This window comes from Acipenser ruthenus, chromosome 42 (genome assembly GCF_902713425.1).
Source record: "Acipenser ruthenus chromosome 42, fAciRut3.2 maternal haplotype, whole genome shotgun sequence".
Classification (NCBI taxonomy): Eukaryota; Metazoa; Chordata; class Actinopteri; order Acipenseriformes; family Acipenseridae; genus Acipenser; species Acipenser ruthenus.
Window position 1 is genome coordinate 2,584,189 of NC_081230.1, and position 6,000 is coordinate 2,590,188.

The following is a 6,000-nucleotide window of genomic DNA, read 5'->3' on the forward strand; positions in this document are numbered from 1 at the left end:
TTTGCTACTCCTATTTTTGTATCGTCTGCAAATTTAACAAGTTTGCTTACTATACCAGAATCTAAATCATTAATGTAGATTACGAATAGCAGAGGACCTAATACTGATCCCTGTGGTACACCACTGGTTGCCTCGCTCCATTTTGAGGTTTCTCCCCTAATCAATACTTTCCCCACATGTTGACCTGTTCCTATCCAGTTTTAAATAACTTTAGCATAACAGAGGCAGAAGTGTTAAAGGGACTAGGAGCTCTTAAAATAAACAAATCCCCTGGGCCGGATGAGATCCTCCCAATAGTACTCAAAGAAATGAAAGAAGTTATTTACAAGCCGCTAACCAAGATCATGCAACAGTCTCTTGACACAGGGGTTGTACCGACAGACTGGAAAATAGCAAACGTAATACCGATCCACAAAAAGGGAGACAAAACTGAACCAGGTAACTACAGACCAATAAGCCTGACTTCTATTATATGTAAACTTATGGAAACTATAATAAGATCCAAAATGGAAAATTACCTATATGGTAACAATATCCTGGGAGACAGCCAGCATGGTTTTAGGAAAGGGAGATCATGTCTAACTAACCTACTTGACTTTTTTGAGGATGCAACATTGAAAATGGATAACTGCAAAGCATACGACATGGTCTATTTAGATTTCCAGAAAGCTTTTGACAAAGTCCCGCATAAAAGATTAATTCTCAAACTGAACGCAGTAGGGATTCAAGGAAATGCATGCACATGGATTAGGGAGTGGTTAACATGTAGAAAACAGAAAGTACTGATTAGAGGAGAAACCTCGAAATGGAGTGAGGTAACCAGTGGTGTACCACAGGGATCAGTATTAGGTCCTCTGCTATTCCTAATCTACATTAATGATTTAGACTCTCATATAGTAAGCAAACTCGTTAAATTTGCAGACGACACAAAAATAGGAGGAGTGGCAGACACTGTTGAAGCAGCAAAGGTCATTCAAAATGATCTAGACCGCATTCAAAATTGGGCAGACACATGGCAAATGAAATTTAATAGAGAAAAGTGTAAAGTATTGCATGCGGGCAATAAAAATGTGCATTATAAATATCATATGGGAGATAGTGAAATTGAAGACGGGAACTATGAAAAAGACCTACGAGTTTATGTTGACTCAGAAATGTCTTCATCTAGACAATGTGGGGAAGCTATAAAAAAGGCTAACAAGATGCTTGGATATATTGTGAGAAGTGTTGAATTTAAATCAAGGGAAGTAATGTTAAAACTCTACAATGCATTAGTAAGACCTCACCTAGAATATTGTGTTCAGTTCTGGTCACCTCGTTACAAAAAGGATATTGCTGCTCTAGAAAGAGTGCAAAGAAGAGCAACCAGAATTATCCCAGGTTTAAAAGGCATGTCGTATGCAGACAGGCTAAAAGAATTGAATCTATTCAGTCTTGAACAAAGAAGACTACGCGGCGATCTGATTCAAACATTCAAAATCCTAAAAGGTATAGACAATGTCAACCCGGGGGACTTCTTTGACTTGAAAAAAGAAAAAAGGACCAGGGGTCATAAATGGAGATTAGATAAAGGGGCATTCAGAACAGAAAATAGGAGGCACTTTTTTACACAGAGAATTGTGAGGGTCTGGAACCAACTCCCCAGTAATGTTGTTGAAGCTGACACCCTGGGATCCTTCAAGAAGCTGCTTGATGAGATTCTGGGATCAATAAGCTACTAACAACCAAACGAGCAAAATGGGCTGAATGGCCTCCTCTCGTTTGTAAACTTTCTTATGTTCTTATGTTCTTATGTTAACCGCTCCCTAATCCATGTGCATGTATTTCTGTGAATCCCTACTATGTTAATTTTAGGAATTAATCTTTTTAAAAGAAGGTATGCATTTAACTTTGGGAGAAGAAGTAAAAGAGGCACTGCTGGGATTCGAACCAAGGATTTCCTGTTTACAAGGCAGGTGCTTTAACCAACTAAGCCACAATGCCTCACACTTGCCAGCTGCTCGGTGTGCTAAACTGAAGGGCTACAAAACTGTCCCAGGACTTGGTGGCCAGCAAGATTGTTTTGTTTTGACAGCTTTCCTCAATTTTTCTGACATCGTCTCCCAGTGCTCCAAGTGGTGCACTTGTCTTTTGTGTGGTACTTGTACGGCAGGACACTGCGGTTGTGATTTGGAGGCTCACCAGGAGCTGCTTTTTCAAAACTTGTAATCTGGATACAAATTATCTGGATTTGTAATCCTATATTTTGTGACCGAGATTACTTTTTAAAATGCTGGACATTTTAATCGCAATTCGTAATATGGATAATTCAGCAGTGACATTTTCTGAACAAACGGATCAAAACGATCCAGATTACAAGTTTTAAAAAACCGGCTCCTGGAGCATATCTCTTTTGCGTCTCCCTCTTGTCCTGTTATTCTGATTGATTTAGCTTCAATGACAACATTAATCGTGTGAAATTTTGAAGATAAGAAGACTTTTTTTGTAATGGTATGCCTAATAGTTAGATGGATAGAGAGAAGGAGAGAGTTAAAAAAATTATATTTATTTTTTTAAATCAAAATATAGATAGAGAGAGAAAACATATATAAATATATTTATAATTCTGAATCAAAAGTTAGATAGAGATTAATAAAATAAATAATTACATTTATAAATCAAAAGATAGATAGATTTATTGAATGAATGAAATCAGAAAGGGCTGGGTTTTGGAAGAGTGTTTTTAATAAACAACAAAGTGTGATTTCATGGAAGGGCGGGGTAAAGAGATGCCACCTGGAGATGCCGGGGATTGAACCCGGGGCCTCATACATGCGAAGCATGCGCTCTACCACTGAGCTACATCCCCTGTTGTCATTGAGCACTCTTGAAGTCTTGAACTGGATGCGAGCAGCGATCGGGAGCCAGTGGAGTGAGCGGTAGTCTAGACGGGAGAGTACCAGGGCCTGGACCAGGAGCTGGGTGGTGTAGTTGGTGAGGAAGGGTCAGATTCTTCGTATGTTGCTCAGGAAGAATCGGCAAGTGCGTGCCAGAGTGGAGATGTGCTGGGAATTAGAGAGGAGGGGGCCCAGGGATCGGGTGTAGAGAGAGAACAGAAGAGGACCGAAGATTGACCCTTGGGGGACTCCTGTTGAGAGAGGGTGAGGTGTGGAGGTTACACCACGCCAGGTTACCTGGTAAGTGCGGTTGGAGAGGTAGGCGGAGAACCAGGCCAGAGCAGTGCCAGAGATTCCCAGGTCAGCGAGAGAGGATAGTAGAATAGAGTGATCGACAGTATCAAAGGCAGCAGAGAGGTCGAGGAGAATTAGGACAGAGGAGATAGAGGCAGCTCGGGCAGTTTAGTGAGTTAGTGACAGACAGAAGGGAGGCTTCAGTGGAGTCAGCAGAGCAGAAGCCAGATTGTTGAGAGTGGTTGGACAGGAAAGCAGAGAGCTGGCGGTGTACAGCCCACTCGAGGGTTTTGGAGAGGAAGGGTAGGAGGGAGACAGGATGGTAGCTCTGGAGGGAGGTGGGGTTGAGGTTAGGTTTTTTGAGAAGGGGAGTGATAGAGGCCTGTTTGAAGGCAGAGGGAAAGAGTCCAGAAAGGAGAGAGGTGTTGAGAAGGGAGGAGATGAAGGGAAGTAGAGCAGGAGCAGCAGCTTGAAAGAGGTGAGTGGGGAGGAGGTCCAGGGCACGTGTGGTGGGTTTGTGACCCTGGAGCAGGGAGGAGAGGTCAGTCTGAGAGGGGAGAGAAGGTGGAGAAGGAGGGTGAGTTAGTAGGGGATGCAGTGGATGTAGGGGTTGGAGCGGGAGGGGGTGCGGGGGAGGGAGATGTGTTAAAGAGTTTGCGGATATCTGAGATTTTAAAAGAGAAGAAAGAGGCAAAGTCATCAGGGGAGATAGAGGAGGGAGGAGGAGGGGGAGGGTTTAGGAGGGAGGAGGGTTTAGGAGGGAGGAGAAGGTAGAGAATAGTTTACATGGGTTGTTAGTGGAGGCTTGGATTATAGATTGGAAATAAGAACATTTAGCATAGGAAAGAGTAGAGGAGAAGGAGGAGAGGAGAGAGCGGTAGAGGTCTAGGGCAGCAGGGAGTATGATTCTGCGCTGTACCCTGATCTCCTGTGCTGTACCCTACTCCCCTGTGTTGTATCCTGGTCCCCTGTACTGTACCCTGTGTTGTACCCTGCTCTCTTGTGCTGCACTCTGCTCACCTGTGCGGTACCCTGCTCCCTTGAGCTGTACCTTGTGCTGTACCCTGCTCCCCTGTGCTGTACCCAGCTCCCCTGTGCTGTACCCTGCTCCCCTGTGCTGTACCCTGCTCCCCTGTGCTGTACCCTGCTCCCCTGTGCTGTACCCAGCTCCCCTGTGCTGCACTCTGCTCCCCTGTGCGGCAAGCAGGGCCTTTACTTCATACCTGCAAAAACTTCAATCTTGTTAGCTGGGAAAATCACAAATTAATTAAACTGTTTCTGTCAAAGAGCCAGACATCTCTGCCGCATACCCCTTTCACTCAAAAAAGGTGCTCACACCTCGTACAAGGGAAGATGGGTTTCAGGGTCACTCTGTGACACTGGGTTTGAATCCCCACAGTGCCTCTTTAATTTCTTCTTCCAAAGGTAAATGCATACCTTCTTCTAAAAAAAACACAACTAAGTAATAAAAAATCATGTATAAGCATTCATGACTCAAAACTATACCCTTTGAATCATACTACACAGATGGTCTAGAAGTCCATTGTGCCACAGAGCCCTGCACTGTTTTAAGCTACACGGCAAAAGTGAGGTAGACGGAGCCAAGGCCATGGAGGAAAATGTGCCAAAAAACGACGGGGATGGGATTCAAACCTGCGCGTGCAGAGCACAGTGCAATACATCGCCTTTACAGCTCGGTCACCTCGTCCTCCATGCAGCAATCACACATAAAAAAAAAACACATTTCAGTTTTGGTTTTTGTTCCAACTGAACTCTCAATTACTTAATTGAACTAAGAATTTGCTTAATTTGACTTTTTAAATTGATTAGCTTCCAAGTTCCTTATATCATTTTGTATTTAACTTGAAATCTCCAACTCTTTAAAATAAGTAAAAAGCTCTGATTAGTCCCATTAAGGGTTCAATTAAGTAATTGAGAGCTCAGTTGGAACAAAAACCAGCAGGACACTGAGTCCCCAGGACCAGGGTTGAGAACCACTGTTCTTCCATCAGCCAGCCCTTTCATTCATTCATTCATTCATTCAATCATTCGTTCATTCAATCTATCTATGTTTTGTTGCACAGAGTGAGACTAAGATGACAACAGGGGATGTACAGTGCCTATAGTAAGTATTCACTATTCATCCCCCTTGGACGTTTTCACAGTTTGTTGTGTTACAACCTGAAATCTTGATGCATTTAAATGGGATTTACACAACCTACTCAACACTTTCAATGTGGGAAAAATAAAAACCTGAGAAGTCTTCATTAGATAAGTACTCACCCCCTTTGCTATGACACTCCTAAATAAGCTCTGGTGCAACCAATTGCCTTAAGAATTCACACAATAAGTTCAATGGAGTCCATCTGTGTGCAATAAAAATGGTTCACATGATTTTGGATTAAATACACCTGTCCCACAGTTAGATAGTGCATTCAAAGCAAAGATACTACCATGAAGACCAAGACAACACTGGAATAAAGTTGTGGAAAGGCACAGATCAGGGGAGGGGTATAAAACGATTTCAAAGGCATTGAATATCCCTTGGAGCACTGTCAAGTCTACCATTAAGAAGTGGGAGGTATACGGCACCACCCCGAATCTGCTTAGAGCAGGCCGTCCTCCCAAACTGAGCAGCCGGGTAAGAAGGGCATTGGTCAGAGAAGTCACCAAGAGGCCAGTGACAACTCTGAAAGACCTACAGCGTTCCATGGCTGAGACGAAAGAAACTGTCCATGTGTCAACAATAGCTCAGGTACTCCACAAATCTGGCCTGTATGGAAAAGTGGCAAGAAGGAAGCCATTTCTGAAAAAGGCCCATGTAAAATCC

General features: G+C 43.3%; 2 non-coding genes across 2 annotated transcripts; both read right to left on the bottom strand.

Moving 5' to 3' along the window:
• Nucleotides 1-1,909: 1,909 nt before the first annotated feature.
• Nucleotides 1,910-1,983, bottom strand: trnat-ugu (transfer RNA threonine (anticodon UGU)). The gene has a single exon. It is a non-coding gene; the product is annotated as a tRNA-Thr (tRNA).
• A 793-nt stretch (nucleotides 1,984-2,776) lies between these two features.
• trnaa-cgc (transfer RNA alanine (anticodon CGC)) lies at nucleotides 2,777-2,848 on the bottom strand. The gene has a single exon. It is a non-coding gene; the product is annotated as a tRNA-Ala (tRNA).
• Between the last annotated feature and the right edge of the window lie 3,152 nt (nucleotides 2,849-6,000).